At 41.8% G+C, this 19,541-nt stretch overlaps 1 protein-coding gene across 3 annotated transcripts in view; it reads left to right on the top strand.

The window, feature by feature from the left end:
- Unc13c (unc-13 homolog C) overlaps window positions 1-19,541 on the top strand; it is a 463,067-nt gene that overhangs the window by 66,841 nt on the left and 376,685 nt on the right. The gene's annotated exons all lie outside the window — the stretch shown is intronic.

Genomic DNA, 19,541 nt, shown 5'->3' with positions numbered 1-19,541 from the left:
CTAAAGGGGTCTGCAACCCTATAGGTGGAACAACAATATCAACTAACCAGTACCCTCGGAGCTCTTGACTCTAGCTGCATATGTATCAGAAGATGGCCTAGTCGGCCATCATTGGGAATCGAGACCCCTTGGTCTTGCAAACTTTATATGCCTCAGTACAGGGGAACGCCAGGGCCAAGAAGTGGGAGTGGGTGGGTAGGGGAGTGGGGAGGGGAGGGTATGGGGGACTTCTGTGATAGCATTTTATATGTAAATGAAGAAAATTTTAAAAATCTAAAAAAATAAACCCTTATTAAAAGTAGGATTTGAAAAATTGAAGACTACAGTGTTCTTTCAAGAGCCTTTAGTCATCTGAATGGCTTTGGTCTCTGGAAGTTTCTATTGTAGTAGTTATTGCGAGGGGGGTTAACCTCCATGGTTCTGGTGTAGAGGTCTCTGATGGGTATCTGTAGGCTGTGTGGTTCTGAGTCAGCAGGCCTGTATTGTTCAGGATCTACAGATCTGTATGGTTTGGGATCTGGAAGTCTGATGAAGGTGAGCAGAGATGTGGGTGTAGAATGGGGGTTCCACTGGGATAACAAGCTGTTCAGGGTAGCTTGGTATGCCCCTGAAGTCTCAGTAAGCAGGGAAGATTGGTTGGGGAAGGGAAGCTAATTTGTATGGTTCAGTCTTCACAGGTCTGATGAAGATGGGCAGAGAGGTGGGTGGAAAATGGAAGTCCAGAGGGGATAGGGCAGCTTTGAGTACCCCAGGCACTCAGCAAGCAACTTGTTTTTTTCTTTTTTAAGCCAGAAAAGTTTATATCAATGTAAAGAAACAGCTACCTGCAAAGGTGGTGGTGGTGGGGCTCTAAGTTAGTCACCTGATAATAAATTCATAAAAATAAGACACAGTGATTTATTTTAAAAATGTTTCTAGAAACTCATTTGCAGTGTATAAACATGCTCCCAAGTGTCCTCACCCCTCATTTCCGAGTTTCTGTGAGCTGTTTCATACTTAGTCATCACCCCTTTCATGGTCCTGTTTTATGCTGTCTTTGCTGCTGATAGACATACAAAACTAACCCTTGATGTGTACTTGATGAATGCTTTTCTTGAACACATGCATTTCTAAGATGTTACTTTTATTGTGATACCCTTTCCTGTTGTGACCTGCTATAGAACACACAAGCAATGCTATCTATCAAGTGCTATTGTGTGTTGTCAGAGATTTATTTCGTGACTTCAGATGAGCAGCTGAGGGATGTTTGGAGTCTAAACGTGTCTACACTAAATGCAAACAAGGGAGTCTGATTTATTTTGTTTCTGTCAGTGTATACTCTGGAAATTTTGAGCATAGTCCTATGAGGTCCTGTTTCAAAGAACTAATTATTGAGGTTTTTGAAGGAACCCAGAATCCTATTGTATGACACCTCCCAAATTCATGATAGGTTTTTCCCTATATTTAATCCTCTCTGGACATGCTATAATAGACAGACACAGAAAAGTGAAATATGAATCTCTTATGTGCTCTTTAATCCAATCAACTTGACAACTGGGACTAAGCAGCATGTGACTAATATTCTTGAAATAAGGGGATCAAGTGGATCACTCTATAGTTTTTTTATAAAGATACAATCAGAGTTTATCTTATAAGATGGATCATGATGAATGAATGTGATATTAACAGAAAGTGAAAGCTCATGTGACTTGAAATGTATATTGCTTCTAGTGGGTCCAATTTATGACTGACACCCTTAAATTTTATTAGAACAACTAAATAAATGGCTGAGGAACAATCCCCGAGATCTCTGTCAGGGAGCTGTAGTATCCTCCCATATATAGAAGACACCCCTAGCTTCTGGTTGTGTGATGTCACCTTCTAAGGAAAGTCCAGAAGTGCCATAAAAAGGAAACATCTGGGAGCAACTGTTCCCTGGTAACTAAAGAGAAGTGGTTGCTCTGTTCTGCTACTCTCAGCTGGAGCAATTCAAGGTGTAGTCTACAGTGTCTTCTGCAGGGTAACACTCCCCCAACACACACACACAACCCTGGAGGCAGCTTTTCTTACTTTGCTTTCTTTTTCTTTTTTCCTAACACCTTCACTCATTTTTCTTCTTTCTCTCGAGTAAATTAACTGCATTTACAACCTACTTCAGTGTCTGATTCTGGGGGAACCCAATCTAAGATGGTGACCAGTGTGTGCAGCCTCCTAGAATTTAGGTCACTAGAAAAGAAGAATCCTCTCTTCAGTGTGGTTTGGTTACAGAAGTACAAGAAACACATCTTTGCTCTTGGAAACTTGCCTTTCCTCCTCCTTCAGGCATTAAGTTCCCCCTTCCCCTTCAGTTGGATTACTGCCCAATTTTGCTTCAAAGGGAGCTTGCAGATGGCCCTCAGGGCATTAGAGTCTTCATGGAAAGAATGTTCAGTTTGTGACTCTTTCTGTTTCTGGGCCTTGACCTACAGTCTAGTGAAAAGAATTACCAAATATATTAAGCTCCTCCCCTGATTCAGTTTGTCTTCTCCATTTAGATTTTGCCGTCATGTGGCTTCCTGTGTCCCACCCTGTGTTTTGACTCTGGCATCATTTCTCTGTTTCTGTCTACAAACCAATGAGCTGGCTTTGCATACACAGTCAATTCTTACTTTAAATGATTATTTAAAAAAAATGATCACAACTTTAAAACTTGAGAAGTGTCTATAGTTCCTTGAAAGGGGACATGATAAGATCTTTCCTTATGGTGTGAGACTGATAGATCAGTATTTCAGATTTTCATTATTCTGCTCAAGACAAGAAGATAATAAATGCATACTGCATCTGCCCAGCTTCATTCAGGATGCAGATGGGAGCAGAGACACCAATGCAGTATTACTGATTTCCCAGGAGAGCCTGCTAATGAACAGAAGCTCATTGGAAAGAATCAAGTGGATATCTTCCAAATACATGTCTGCTCATACCCAGCACTCCCTTCCCCACTTTCTGTCATTCTCCTTCCTCTGCACTCAATCAATCATCAGGAGCCTCTACATAAAAGCTTTCAAGGAACATGTAAATGGAGCTGGTGAGATAGCTCAGCTGGCAAAGACACTTGCCGCACAAACTTGGCCACTTGTGCTCTATCCTCTGAACCCACATATGAGTGAAAGGAGAGAGCCAACTCCACAAAGATATCCTCTAACCTTCAGACACTCACTCTGCTACACGTACGTGTGCGCGCGCGCGCACACACACACACACACACACACACACACACACACACACACACATGCCCCCACACCATGCAATTAAAGGAGAAAAAGAACATTTAAATGGGATGAAAAAACAGGCTTTAACTGAAGAAGAGACACCATCTCTTTCAATGTTATTTGCCAAAACAGAAATTTTAATTTGCCCTTGCTTACCATTCCTAAGACTTTTGGAGACTCTTTAGTTATGAAAATTGAAGTCAATGAGCAGATAGTAAGGTGAAATCTGAATTGTTTGTTCTGCAAGGATTCCTCACTGACTCTTATAACTTATTCCAAAAACAAAACAAAAATAACAAACAAACAAACACACACACACACACACACACACACACACACACACACACACACAAAGCAGTTTAGAGCAGTGGCTCTCAACCCTCCTATTGCTATGACTCTTTAATACAGTTCCTCATGTTGTGGTGACCCTGAGCCATAGAGTTATTTTTGTTACCACTTCATAATTGTAAGTTTGCCATTGCTATGAATCGTGATGTAAATATCAGTGTTTTCTGATAGTCTCAGGCAATCCCCTGGAAGGGTTGTTCGACCCACAAAGGGGTCATGACCCATAGGTTAAAAACTGCTGGTCATTCCCTTCAGCTCCATGGTACCTTTGGAGTGAATATTTAGCCTTCACATTAGATATGCAGTTCGCATGGCTTGTCTCAGAGCCCCTGCTGCACTGCGAATTCCAAGAAGTCTGGCTAGTCAAGAGCTCAGCTTCTAACCTGTGTCTTCCAGACAAGCACAGGTGCAGCTCCAGGAAGCCCCTCCAGAGCTCATTCTCTCTCAGTGGGCTTTCTTGACATCCCAATGGAGTCAGCTCCAGCTCTGCCTTAGCCCACTGCCACTCCCATAATTGCAGGCACTTTCTATTCTGCTTGGCTGTATTGTGTGATCTCTGCTGTCAACCCACACAAGTCACTGACTCCTCTGCTCCTCGTGGGATATGAGACTATCTTCCAGTAAGAATGAGCCATGCAAGTTCCCTTTTGATGTCAGGGTCATGCTGGCAAGCTCTTAGCAAAAGACTCTGCAGTCCCATGGGTTTTCTACAACAGAGATTTCTTGAATACACAATGGCTCAGTGCAGTTTTGGGAGTTGTCCTCCATGTGAGGATGTAGGCATCTAGCTTTTCTGTTGCGCCCACCTCTTCCGGCAAGGAAAAACGCAACATGGTCGGATTCTTCTCAACAGCTTTATTGCAGAAACGCCTCGATGCTATGGGAACCCAGGGCAGCCAGGGAGGACTCCTTATATACACCCCAGTACTGGGGAAGACTATGTGTCCTCCTGGGATTGGTCAGTCTACCAGCACCTTAATTTGCATGCGCCCGATCTGGAGGGGTTGGCATCAGATTTGGGCTAGCACCTGCGCAGTGGTATTGGCAGAGACTGGAGACCGGCTCCATCTTTTAGGCGCCAGCTGCCTACACTTTTCTTTAGGGTAGCGTTGGTTGTCCATCGTGGAGTTCCTTACTTACTTCAAGCTAGTGAGGTGAAGGTTGATGCCTGAGAAGTCTAGAAGGCCTTTGCATTGGCTAGACTGAGTCCCATATCATTACATGCCAAATCAGATTGGCTTCCCACAAAGAGTATATTTATAGTTCCTGCATTAAGGCTTGAACATGTCCCTCAAAAGTTTAGTATTTAGAACTATAACGCTCAGGTTCACACATTGGTGGTGTTTAAAGGTGGGGCCTTTGGGTTGTTAGTAGAGTTAATGAAGTCACGAGGCTGGGGATCCCAAGACAGCACTGGTAGCTTCAGGAAAGGATTGAGAGAGACCTGCCTTTTTCACTTACACTGCCTCTCTACATGCATCTTCTCTCTGTGTCTTGACTCAACGGGAAGGCCTCTACAGATACCAGCGCCTCAGTACTGGTCTCCACAGCTCTAGAACTCTAAGAAATAAATTACTTTGTAATATCCTTAGACAACTGACACAGCCAGTGTGAATTCTTAAATAATTAATTCACCATACCACAAGTGTCACCCTGTTAGTGCATACACTCACATAATCCTGTGTGTGTGTGTGTCTAAGTTACTTTATTCCTTATTGTAATACTCTAACATTCTCTTTAAGTGCTGTTTGAGTAGAGTTAAGCAAATAGATAGTAAAATCCCTTTTAGTCCAATTAGCAAACTCAAGTCTTAAGGACAATCCAGGAATGATTTATCTTACTTACATGATTCTGGCCAATGAAGGGTACTGTGGACCATCTAACTTAATCAGTATGCAACTGTAGATTAAGTAAGGCTATATCTAGGGCCATTTCTACTTCCTATCATTAATAGCCTAGCACCTAGTAGGTTTTTGAAAAAAAAATAAAAAGTTTGTTTCTGTCTCTGTGCCAATGAGTGATTTCTGTAGTGAGTCTGAAGATAGGCTTTGTTTTGTTTTTTAATACTGTTAGTGATTACAGAGTTGATGTTTGTTTATAAGTGGCCCATATTGCACCTGGGGCTTCAGATATTTTTCTGGGCTCACAAGTCTATATATACCCAATATATTCCACTCACTTCTTTAAAAAAAACAAAAAAACAAAAACCAAAAAACAGAGATCTGGTTTGTCAACCTAGGATTTCATTAAGCCTTAGGCCATGGCTTCAAGGGGCTCTCAGAATGCTCCTCCAAATGGAGGAAATTGGGATCCCTCAAAAATTAGGGCTCTCAGAATGCTCCCCCAATGGAGGTAACCAGGGTTCCTCAAAAGTTATTTATCATCACATGTTGTACTTCTAAAAATTACTTTTGTTTTTAACATTTTAAATTGTATTAGTTATTTATTTAGGAGCACGTACCATGGTGTGCATCTGAGAGTCAGAGATCCCAGAGATCAAGCTCAGGTCGTCTAGCTTGGCAGCAAGCCCCTTCTCACTGAGCCTTCTTGCTGACCTCTACATGAATTTTCAATGGATAATTTCTAGGAAATAATTAACCAAGCTTGATAAGCTATCCTATCTCCCTTCTGAGTAGAAGCCAGAAATAAAGCTAGGGAGTCGTGTGTGAGCACATGACATCAAGAAACCAAGGCCCAAAGCCCTAGGAATGGCTAGCTCAAAGTGTTCATCAGACTTGTTTTAACTTGTTGTTCCAGGACACAAAGCCATCACCCGTGGATGTTTCTAAGGTTGTCTAGCTTTCAGGGTCAGTGCTGACCTGAACAGAAGCTGGACTTGTTGATTTTAAATGCAGCCAGGTTATTTCCCATTCCCATGTGGGTGCTGGCACACTCACTCTTCCTCAAGCTCAGCAGACTTTGACAGCCATTGACCCTGAAACCTTTGACTGATGGTGGTCATTTTCAAGGTAAATGCATCTCTTAGATTATTAGGATAGTAATTCTTCCCCATTCCTCCATCTAATTCAACCTGATGACTGTTTTCTTGACTACATGTGAGTATTCCTGAACGTGGTGTTGTCTTAAGTGATTACATTTACCTCCAGGAATACTAAGTTATCCTCACTAAAGACACTGTTGTGTATTTAGGTCAGTGGGATGGACGAAACACCTTTACTCTTTCACTTTATTTCCTAAAAACACAATTGGGTCCTTTACATAGTCTTTCAGGGAAACACATGTTTTACCCATCTCTGGATTCTGTGTCCTCATACTTAATTAGTGTCTCATTGTTTCCATCAGTAAAGTATCCAATGGCTGCTAAAAGATGCCTTTACGATCCATTTAAATGACTGGGTAATAGCTGTAAATGGGACACTGTGTGAATAAAACAGAATGGCAGCAGAGAGTTCAGACTTCTGATGCACGTATCTTTATGAGTGATGGTTGTGTAACATGGATAGCAAGTCCACAATGAACTCGTCATTTATATCTTGCCAGTGTTACTACTAAACATTTAGGGTTATTTATTACTGATCCTCTAGGCTTGCATAATTCATAAATCCTGGAAGCCCAGCCTTTCTGTGATGAGAAGGAAGGCAATAATATATCCTGTGTTCATCCTGTGTAATATTGTGGGACAATGACATTAACACACGAGCAAATACTTGTGCAAAGATGACCACAGTTCACTTCTTCTGCCAAGTCAGAATTAGCGGCACATTTTCCAAAGGATTCAATGCAGATTTTACTTATATAGAACCATAAAAAAATCATATTTACCACCTCATGGATTTGTACTTTGGGGTTATTGGCAGCCTCTGTCCTTTTTCAAAGAGAAGAGGACTCCTGCCACTATATATCACCTAGATTGGGGAAAAATTTCAGAGCACATTTTTGGAAACCCACTAATTTCATCTCCTTCCAAAATCTTTGATTAACATTTCCAAATAGAATGCTTGTGCATCCTGAAGAGCACAGACACAGTCATGGGGAGTTTCCAGCAGTGACTCAACAAGCACTGAAGATCAACTAAAGTCTGTCTAGCTTAGGTAGAGAAGAAGAATCCAGGGCAACATCGTGAAGTGACAGATTGCCACCACAGAGTATGGTATGCTGGAAGTTAAATCCAGGCTGCCTCTTACTTCTGTACTTTGAGGTGTTATTGGGAACACATTCGCATGCCTCTGTTTATGTATTGTGTAAGATTACTGTGAGTATACAGAAGCAACACTCTGTAGTTATGTAAGAGACAGCGAGGCTAGCAAAACCTATACTTATCGTTTGACAAGTTATTAAAAACATTTTTCCATCCACCGCTGTTTTCCCTCATGGTTGTAAGGTCATGACCTGCTTCCCTTCTCTCATTGTCACAGCTAGAACTGTGCTAAATGTATAATTTCCTTTTCAAAAATGACAAAGCATGAAATGTATAAAACCAAGAATGAATTTGTAGATCACCATGAATGAACCAGTCACTAACAACATCATGAATGAACATGTCGATTGCCATACAGAAAGCAGTTACTAGAAAATGGAAATTGTCAGGATGGATTTTCTCTTCCCTTTGCATCTTCCATCCCATAATGAAGGTGGACTCTGCAGTCAGAACACAATGTTTATGCAGAGATTGTCTTGCAGAACACTCTGCCTATTTCAAATAGTCTCAAGATCTGAGGCACAGACTCCTTAGATACATTCTGTATTGTCTAGTATTTATTGAATAATTCCAGGAACCTGGTGGGATATCTAGTACTTACATATGCAAGTGGGAAAACTAACACACCAACCTGTGCTGTGTCCATGGGGCTCAAAGAGAGATGGCAGCACTCTGCTCTGGCATCATCTACAACTTCTATTCCTCTTAGAATGGCAAATACTAGTATGGGGGGACTGACATCCTAGTCAGCTTGAAGACAATGAAGCAGCTCCTGTATGACAAGGCAGCTGCAGAGGTAAGAGGAGGACATGGTGGCACTTAGTCTCATTTGAATACAGAAGTCTGTGATTGGCAGTGTGACATGTTAAAGGACCTTTCCCCAAGCTTTGAGCAGACATTTCTAACACCACAAGTGTTTTGAGGAATATTCAATCACAAAACATTCTTTCTTAATAGAGTTTGTTTCAGGAATTTAGTACATTCCATATAAAATAATCTTGGGAGACCACACTATTGTCTAAAGTGTTCAGATACAGACACCAGTTTTTATTTGTATTTTATTACTTTTTATATTATTTCCAGTAAGACTCCTTTTCTTTCCTTGACTACAGATGCAAGAAAGAGAATCTGTAGCTGCCAACATCTGTTCTATGCAATATAGTGCTATCAAGCTACAGATAATTTGAGTGTTGCTACCCCTTCATGTTATAAATAAGGTGAAGTTGATCACATTGCTTTACGCAAAAAAGATGAACTTTCTGCTCAGATATGTAGGATTCCAAAGCTCCTTGTTGGGGAATTCTCTCACACTTCCTCCCACTGATTAAGGAGAATCCAACAAATCAAGACTTTAGCTTTCAGATACGTCAGAGCTATTTATAATCCACAAGTACGGAAATAAAATGTTTTCATAAGCCCTTGCTGTGTTCAAGGCTCTATGGTGGTTGTTACAGAGACTCGGAACTAATTTTCCACCCTCCAGGACTCTCAACTATCTTCTCACCTAGTTAGCAATAAAGACATAAAGAATAAAGAGATAACTGAACTTTTAGCCTACTCTGAGGGCTGATAACCTGAAATGTCAGCTCTGCAAGGGTTTCAAGAAGCTGGTAGGTCCAGCTGGAGAGAAGTCTCAGTGGATAAATCACCTGCCACACAAGCCAGAGCACCAGAGTTTGGATCTACAAAACTACATAAAATCGGACATATATAGCAACCCCTTGTATACTATCTCATCAATTAGGAAGCAGAGATGAGATTCAAGGGAAAGCTAGATAGCTAGACTACATGGAATCTAAAAGCTCTGGGATCAGTGAGAGACCTTGACTCAATAAATAAAGCAGAGAGTGGTAGAGGAAGGCACCCAACCTTAACTTCCGGCTTCTACATTCACACATATGCACACACATCCTCACACACACACACACATGTGAACATGATACATGAACACCACATACATATACACAATATGTAGAACAAGTCATGACCCACACAAGTGTGGGAGCAAGTATGTAACTAGTATTAGAGCCCATCGTTCAGGTGAGGCTTGTAGCTGTTATACAGTAGTCTGTCTAGAGACCTGCTCCAGTGGCTTGTGATTTCCATTTTCTCAAATTTGGGTCAGTGCACATGAGATCATGTTTTGCTTTGCTCAAAAATAATTATATCTAAGGGATGTGTGTCCATCTGGCAAAAATCAAGACCTGTGCTTTCCTGTGTCTGCAGCTTCTGCCTTTCCTGGCTTATCTCTGCTCTGACCATGGTGTATCTTTCTTACTTGACACAATGAGCACTGGCAATTACAATCCCCAAAGAGGAAGCTGAGATCCTGGTAGAAAAAAGAATGTGTGTGTGTGTGTGTGTGTGTGTGTGTGTGTGTGTGTGTGTGTTTGTGTAGGAGAAAGGTTAACCTCAGGTGCTATTCCTTAGGATACTATATATCTTGCTTTTTGAGACAGAATTCCTCACTGGCCCGGAACTAACTCCAGGTTCAGGAAAGCCAGTTGGCCAGAGAACCCCAGAGATCATCATGTCCCAGCGTCTACGATCCTAGGATTACAAGTGGGATGTTTGGCTTTTGGAAGTAACTTATTAAAAAAAAAAAAGCTGAATTAATTAGTAAGAAGCTGGATTGGACCGAAAATTCCTGACTAGTATAAGCTAGTTTTGTTCATAGATCATGCTACTGTTTGTGAAGGCATGTTCATATTTATAAGTAGAAAATGTACAGTTAAAATAGGCATATCATTTATTATCCAATATCCATAGGACCCGACAGGTTTTGCAGCTCAAAAAGAATGTAAACCTTAGAAAAAAATGAAAATTACTCATATGCTAACATTACATTGTGATTACATTACATTATGAAGCCAGTAGGGTCTAGTACTATACTTGATAATTAAACTAGTAATTATATAATGGAATAGACGAATACCTCTCTTAGGGAAAAACTGTACATACCCATCAGCCTAGGACATATTTTGCTGTAAACTGGGTGATTTTGTTGATCAGCTTTCAGAAAGTGGCTGACTATAGCTCTGAAATTTTCTTATGTCTGAGCAACACATAAACCCAATTCTCTTTCCAAAAAAATGGAGGTAATAATTATGCTTGGTAAAGGTTTAATGATATTTATTCTAATTTTAAGACAGTTCCTACAGGACACTGTCATCTCCATGAGGCATGGTCATTATTATTCCCCCCTTGGTACTCGTTTGTAAAGTGTGCATTGTATAAATCAAATCTTTGAGCTGTTCTTTTACAGCCAGCTCCTAAATATCCTTTGTTGTTGCTGCTGTTTGTTTCTTGAGAGAGGATTTCTCTATATAGCCCAGGCTATCCTGGAAATCACCATATAGACCAGGCTGGCCTCAGACTCATAGATCCATCTGCTTCTGCCTCCAGAGTGCTGGATTGAAGAGTGTACCGCTACATCCAGCCTAAGTATCCATGTGTAAGTGGATCTAAGGAAGCAGACGAAAATGAAGTTGCAGGAGTGATTACGAACAGCCCACCATGGGCCAGGCTCCTGGTAGCAAACAGCAAACAACCTGTGGCCCAAATGTGGCCTGCCATTCCTTTGGAGAAACAGCAAACTAAACATGTATTTCACATTTGAAATGGATAAAAATAAATGAAAAGGGCAGAATTTTGTAACATTTTAAATCATACATAAAACTTACATTTCTGTGTTCAGACATAGACTTGGAAGCAAGGGCACAGCCACAACACTGACTCTGACAGATGAGATAGGAGAAGGGAAGAGTCACTGAGGAGGCCACAGTCCTGCAAAGACATGTCACCTTCCTGCCATGCCCTGCCTCAGGTCAGGTCACACACTCCCTGATGCTCTGAGTATCTCTGGCATCTGAATTAGTTCCTATCTGCCTTGCATACCCAGCCTGGCTAAGGAAACTCATCTTATATTCCCAGCTCCCAAGATGACCTGGGACTTGTTTGACTATCTTGGCTATCCCTTCTTAATTGCAAAATTTGACCCTCTCTGCTTCTCTTATTACTTCTTCAATTCATGCTATCTTCTATTCTTCCCAGGACCAGTAGTGGAAGCCAGGTTGCCTTATTCATGTCTGATGTGTAACCTGAGGGAGACCGGATTGTCAGGAACTCATTTCCTTTCAGTTTCTATTTTGACCGTCTCTATGATGTTGAAGCCTAGCAGAAATAAGTATATAACTAAGTTTCTTTATCTCCCCTTTCCTGCAAGATGCTAACTCTTTCTTTCACATCACAGTTATTTTAAGGGGGAAGTTCCCGTTCAGGCTAGGCAGAGGTAAATTGAGAAAAAATTTAAGTTATCTGAGAACTCATCAAGAAAGACTGTTGTCCTTGATTCTTTTTGATTATACATACTTTGGAGTCTTTCAGAATGATGTATAGAAGAACATTTTTTCCCACTTGTGAGCATAATTAGATAATCAAAAAATAAATTAGCTAGCCACACCTTGACCTTGGCTAAGCTGCACCTCCATAGCCTCTTATCATTATTAATCTTTGCTAAGTGATTGATTTCAACACTTCCATAGTGCCATACAGGCAGATGTAGCATTTTTTGGTGGTCTGAGGCATGACATTCTCTTCATTTATGTATCAGCCAGAAGCTATGACACAGTTAAGGAAGAGCGTGCAAACTGTTTGATCCTTCACCTCCAAGCTTTCAAGCTTTCCCTAAGTGAGGATGGTTTGAATTCTCCCAAGTGTCAGGCAGCTAGTTAGACCCATCAACTGTGTTGCAACCTACTATTAAAAAGTGCTTACCATTTAGCTGAAGAGATGGCTCAGTGGTTCAGAGCACTTGCTGTTCTTGCAGAGGGGTTTATTAGCACCCATGTCAGACAGTCACTACCTCCTATAACTACGGCTCAAGGTGATCTGCCTTCTCTTATGGCTCCATGGCCATATGTACACACACACACACATACACACAGAGAGAGAGAGAGAGACAGAGACAGAGACACAGAGAGAGAGACACAGAGAGAGACAGAGAGACAGAGAGACAGAGAGACAGACAGAGACAGAGAGAATAAAATCTTAAAAAAATAACATCGCCCATAATGTAGATCTGTTTAAGAAAGCCTCTTGCAGTATGCCATTGATGCATTTACAAGTACACATGTTTAAACAGATATCTGCAATCATGATAGATAGTTTCACAAAATAACTTCAAACATTACATACCAAAGCATGCTAATGATAATTGGTTTAACTCTGAAGGTTCATGGGAGTCTTAGAGACTTACAGTTAACTCTCTAGATTGGTAGGTGACAGGACTGTGTATTTTGTTGACTACCACAGCTAGCTAGCTTGCAAGATCCAGGTCAGAATGGGGTCTGCCCCACTTTCAGTTCCATCACTTTGGTTCTTATATTTGTTTATCTTCCACTAAAATACTTACCCCTCACCACCATCACCACTGCATTTGCTTTTGTAAATTAAAAAAAAATTAAGGAAATAATTTCCAAATGTTTACAATTTCCTGGAAAACACTTCTGTTAAGTGGTTGAGACAGGTCAGGAGTCTGCTGATGGAGCCAATAGAGTCTCTATTTTCACTTCCAGATGAGTTAGCTTGGATACAAGGAAGCTAGAAATCTCTGCTGCTGTCATTACCTATGTCCACACTCAAGTTGTGTTTTAGGTCTAGTGCTTATGGGAATATTCATTGCTGGGGAGTGTAGCTGAAGAAAAACAGTGCAGATGAGCTGGGGTCCTGAGGGTGTTAGAGAGCTGTTTCTAGTCCCTTTCTTTTCAGGAGAGCTGAGCATTGAGTGATTTGCATGACAAGTCCTGCTGTATGGTGGTACTTACAGATTATGCTAATGTATTGTTCTAATCTTTAGCATAGCTATCATTGTGATTTGCATAGTAAAAGAGGATCTGAGAGATAGGTTAAGCTGGCCATTTAGCAGAAGGAAACCTCAGATTCTAAGTTCAGCATCTTGAGAACACCAGAAGTCTGTGTCCTGGGATCTGAAACAGTATACTAGGCAACAGGGAAGAAAGGCAGAAAAGGGACTACCCACCTGGAGTAGACTGTTACTTGCTAAGCGCCATGCTTCAACATTTTTAAATATTCATTTTTTAAAGATTGGCTTTTTAAAGTGTGTGTGTGTGTGTGTGTGTGTGTGTGTGTGTGTGTGTGTGTGTTGTGTGAATGCAATGCTCACAGAGGCCAGAAGGAGGCATCAGATTCCCCTGGAACTAGAGTTACAGAGAGTTGTAAGCTGCCATATGATTCTGGGAATTGAACCTGGTTCCTCTGGAAGAGCAGCTAATGTTCTTTACCATTGAGACCTCTAAATATACATTTTAAATACATAGCTTTAAATATGTTTTTCTTATGGTGAATCTTAATGCATATTCTCAATTGCAAATTTTATTTCTTCAGCAAGCTTCTCCTTCCTAAAACACCTAACTCCATAATTGGTACAAACAGTCACTGCTTTATCAGTCCCATAACATCTAATTAGATTCAATACAATAATTACAGGCTAACTGGCTAAATCAAAATTGCTACCTAAACAAATAAGCCTGTGTGATTTTCTTTCCCCATCATGTTTTTATAATGGAATTTCAATTCTATTTCTTAACTAACTGCAGTTTTGTAGTCTCTCAAAGATCCTCTCTCTCTCTCTCTCTCTCTCTCTCTCTCTCTCTCTCTCTCTCTGTGTGTGTGTGTGTGTGTGTGTGTGTGTGGTCAATGCTGGGTGTCTTCCTTAGTTATTCTTCACCTTATTTTGGCACAGGGTCTCTCGTTAAACCTTGATCCAGCTGATTTGACTAGACTGGCTGGCTAACACACACCAAGGATCTCCTGTTTCTTCCATTGCTGGAGCTATAGGCCCATGCTTCCTTCCATACCTGGCTTTTTATATGGATTCTGGAAATCCAAACTTGGGGCCCCATACTGGTGCAGTGTGATGGCCCATTTTAATTTTAAGCTTACCACTACCTGGATTACCTAGGAAGAGAGTCTCAAAGATGGATTTTCTCTATCAGGCTGGTCTATGGGAATGCCTATAGACAGGATTGTCTTGATTGTTAGTTTATGTAGGAGAGCTGAGCCCACTGTGGGTAACACCATTTCCTGGGCTTGGAACCTGGGCTATGTAAGAGGGCCATAAATGAGAAGCTGAGCAGCAGGCATGCATGCATTTCTTCTCTAATTTCTCTTGCCTGTGGATGTCACTTGCTGCTCCAGGTTCTTACCTTGACACCCTTACAATGATGGACTGTGACACAGATGGTGAGCCAAATAAGCCCTTTCTCCCTCAGAGTTGCTTCAGTCAGAATGTCTTAGCACATCAACATGGCAGAAACAAATACTCAGCAGGCACTTTGCTCGCTGTGCACCTCCCCAACTCATCTTGCACTTGACCATTAAGGTTTATGAACTCTAGACTTCAGGGGAAAGAGAAGTGGAGGTGGACTTACCTTCTGTCCATCTTAAATGACTTTTTAAAAATGATTTACCTCTTTCCAAATCCCCAGGCTGGGATTCTTGGAATGATCTTCTCACTATTGCTGGTTTCTAAGGATGAGTTATGTGAATTCACTGAGCCTCATATATCACTGTTAACACATCCTGTGTGGTTGGTCTACACAACCATGTTATTGACATGGCACAACTTGGAATCCTTGGATTCTAAGGTGCACACTTTTCTATCTTGAAGATCTTGAACTGTGCTATAATGAGATGGCTGGTGTCCAGCCATCCCTAGGAAGCAGAAGCTAGTCATAGAAAAAAAAAAACTAGAAGGTTGAGATTTTTAACCCCAACTCCCTTGTCTTTGGAAGAAAAGGAATGAAGATTCAATTAATCACCAGTAGCAAATTGAAGGTACTCAACCTTTCAGCTTTTCTGAGTCAGGTTTTCACTGTACTCAGGCAAGGGCTGTACTCAGGAACCACATAGCTGTGTTACAAAAGAATAGCTGGGGAAAAAAAGAAACCTAATAATGTTTTAGATGTTTACAATATAGTATTGGTAGTGTGTGGTCCAGAGTCAGTCTGCCTCTTCATACATGACTCCATACACTAGGAGGAGCATCTGGGAAGCGGAGCACACAGTGGTTCATGGTGAGAGTTGCACCCATGCCTGAGGGTTCTACCTCTTCCATTCAGCTCCTTGTATGCACTCATTTTTAAAAGCATATGCAGTAAAACAGTTTTGTGAGCCACTTGACGACATTTGTCAAACCAAGGAATAGGTCATGGGTACCTTGACTTATAGCCTCTTGATCAGAAATTCCAAATGCCTGGATTTAGACTGGCATTAAATTAAGCAGCAATCAAATGGGGCTGAGCTCTTGATAAGAGAGGTCTTATACCATCTCCAATGGGCAAGCTGTATGCAGCAGAATTAGAAAACACTAGCTGCTGTCTACAGGAGAACCAGCATCGCTTGCTTGTTGGAAAACCCTAATATGTTGTGTCTACTCTGCTATAATTGCAAAGAGACTGAGCTTGCCTTTTCCTGGTGCATTCACAGGCCCTGACCCCGCTGTATAATAATTCTAGTGATAAGTGTGCATAGAAGCATCCAGATATATAACAATGTAAGAATATTCAAAATAGTAACATTTGTAAAAATCTCTAGCTAGCAGAAGCCCACTATCAACCAATAGGGTTGGTAAGTCATGGTGCCTTCATCGGCCATATAAGGAACACTATGGCTGTGATTCCCAGTGAATAATATGGGCCTCAGAGAACATTTGGCAATGTCTAGAGCAGTGGTTCTCAACCTTCCTCATGCTGTAACCCTTTAATAATATTCTTCATGTTGTTGTCACCCTCACCATAAAGTTATTTTTGTTGCTTCTTCATAACTGTAATTTTGCTACTGTTATAAGTCAAAATATAAATGTCAGTGTTTTCTGATGTTCTTAGGTGACACCTCTAGAAGGGTCATACAACACCCAAAAGGCTTCAACCAATTGAGAATCACTAGCCTATAGGCATTGCTTTCTGACTGAGTCAGTAAGTGGGTCACCTATTGTCACCTGGTAGGTAAAGCCCTGAGTCACTGATGAGGCTCCTATAATATACAGATAGTGCCCCTTACGAGAGCATTATCTAAAAATCAAGGTTGAAAAAACTCATTTTGTTGTCACTGAAATTAATAAACAATAATTATACCTAAAATTTGCATGATTTATATGTTCATATGTGGGGAGGCAACCTCAATTTCCAAAGAATGTATGCATACTAGCTCACATAATGAAAATTAGAAATAGGGAAGACCTATTAACATTGAAGTAGACACAATTCCCTTTGGGAGAAGGGGGAAGAGTTTCCAGAAAAGGCACAGGTGAGCTTCAAGGGTGTTGGCAACGTTCTCCTTCCTGAGGCTGGAAAGAGGGCTTAGTTGTTGAGAGCACTTGCTGCTCTTGCAGAGGGTCTGGGTTCAGGGCTCAGCACCCATGTGGGCTCACAGCCGCCGGTAATTCCAGTTTCAGAGGATCCAATGTCCTCTGCTGGCTTCTGCAGGCACAGTGTGCACACAGATGCAGGCAAATCACCCATACACCAAAACTAGTCTGCAGATACAATGAAAGATGGTTAAACAACACAGGACACATATTTGTGAAGCCTTTGTGAGTGAGCCTGGTGGCATGGGTAGCCTCTTTCTTCCTCAGAGGCATTCATTAGAAACAGATAGTATGGGGTATCTAGAAACAGCTCTCTGGAATGTGCTTCTAACAGTCCCAGAAGTGTGTCTCCTCTCTCCTTCAGAGTCACATGCCATAGCTAAATGTTTTCAGTAAGATCATAAGCCAAAGCCTTCTCCCAGTAAGATATCCATCAAACGGCCTGGAGTGCAGCAGATGAGTTGGTTACAGAGTAGGAGGCTCATTCTCCTCTCCGCTGCTTTGCTTGTCTGATAATCTCTCTCAGATGAAGGTTCAAAAGGACAGCAGTGAGGAGAGGAAGAAAGCAGCCTTAAAACTGTCCAACTGGAGTGACACATGGCCTCCGGGATCCTTATTTGCCCAAGGTCTGAAACATGGCTGCTCCCTTCCCATGCACCCAAGTGCTGCTAATTTCCTGCTTCACTGCTTGTAAGCGGTGGGAGGCAGGGTTCCCTCTTTCTGTAAATTGAGCTTGCCTGTTCCAGACAAATGCCATTTACTTCCTAGTCTATAGCTCTCTAATTGTTCCCATTCAGGGCAGAGTTTCAAGTAAATTCTACTTTAAAATGAGGAACCAGGTTCAGGGCTAGTTGTCCATCTCTTAATTATTATCATGTTAGTCCTGACTTCTGGGTGTGCATTGTTTCTTTCAGTGTGTGCCATACTTTAGAGAGAGCAGAAGTCAGTCTAAGTTTTTTTTTATTAAATCAAACTGCATATTAAAATGTAGAGACCCCTTAGAAATAACTAGTTGCTCTCTACCCTATACCCATGATAGATGGATCATTCAGTGTTTGCACACTCCTGGTGTTGGGGGTCCTTATCTGATAAGATGGAATTACACATGCTTGCAATACATATGCAATGCAATGCAATGCAATGCAATGCAATGCAATGCAATGCAGAATAGTACAGTACAGTACAGTACAATACAATACGAGAAAGTTATCTTCTGTGAAGTTGAAATCTATAGCCATATGTTTCCCACTGATTCTTAGCCACTTTGTTTCATCTATATTAGGATGTGATCATTTTCATTTCCTCTTTGGAAATCAGCATATGCTAATTATCACATTACTGAGAATTCCCTGAAGTCCATAGCTGTGGAGGTTTCGGGCTTAAATTAGCATGACACCTGCTGTCATAGCAGGTAGATTTCCTGTGTGAGAGCCTGTGGGCATCCCAGGGAGAAGCCCAGAGAGCAGTTGCTATAGACAGAGCCTTTTCCACATCCCAGGGAAGAATTATTACAGTTGAGTCAAGAAGTTAACTTTAAAAAGTGGCTGCTTTTTTTTATGCTCATCCAGACCATCCAGACCCTTCTCTCTCTCAGTTGACCAGCTTCCAACTTTACCAGGGACTTCCTTGACTGAGAAACCATGAAATAACAAACAGCTTGAATCAGTTCTGAGTGGCTTATGTGCTGGAAAGAAAGGGGTTTTCATGGCATATCTCCAATATTGGTTAAGACAAAAATGCTGACACAGAGACCAAAGTGGAAGGAGTATAAACCGATATACTTATAATTCCGTCTGATACAATGTGGAAGAGATGGACACAGATGGCACTGGTGCAAGAGAGGAATCTTGACCGTCACATGCATCACTTAGTATTGAGGGTCTTAAGATTACTCAGTAGAACAGACTCTCATAGCACAAGTAAATTGCCTTTCCAACCATTGTTAATTTTTTCCAAGGTACATTATATACATCCATGGAAAGAGCAGAGCATCCCACTCCTCTTGAGCACCTCCCTCCTCCTGAGCATTCCCCTCCTGAGCATCCTCCCCTCCTCCTGAGCACCTCTCTCCTCCTGAGAACCCCTCCTCCTGAGCATCCCCCCTCCTCCTGAGCACCTCTCTCCTCCTGAGCATCCCCCTCCTCCTGAGCATCCCCCCTCCTCCTGAGCAACCCCCTCCTCCTGAGAACCCCTCCTCCTGAGCATCCCCCTCCTCCTGAGCACCTCCCTCTTCCTGAGCATCCCCCCTCCTCCTGAGCACCTCCCTCCTCCTGAGCAACCCCCTCCTCCTGAGCATCCTCCCCTCCTCCTGAGCACCTCTCTCATCCTGAGAACCCCTCCTCCTGAGGACCTCCCTCCTCCTGAGAACCCCTCCTCCTGAGCACCTCTCTCCTCCTGAGCACCTCCCTCCTCCTGAGAA

This window comes from Mus caroli, chromosome 9 (assembly GCF_900094665.2).
Source record: "Mus caroli chromosome 9, CAROLI_EIJ_v1.1, whole genome shotgun sequence".
In the NCBI taxonomy this organism is placed as follows: Eukaryota; Metazoa; Chordata; class Mammalia; order Rodentia; family Muridae; genus Mus; species Mus caroli.
Note: the sequence above shows the minus strand (reverse complement) of the source record. Positions and strands in the feature narration are given on the sequence as shown.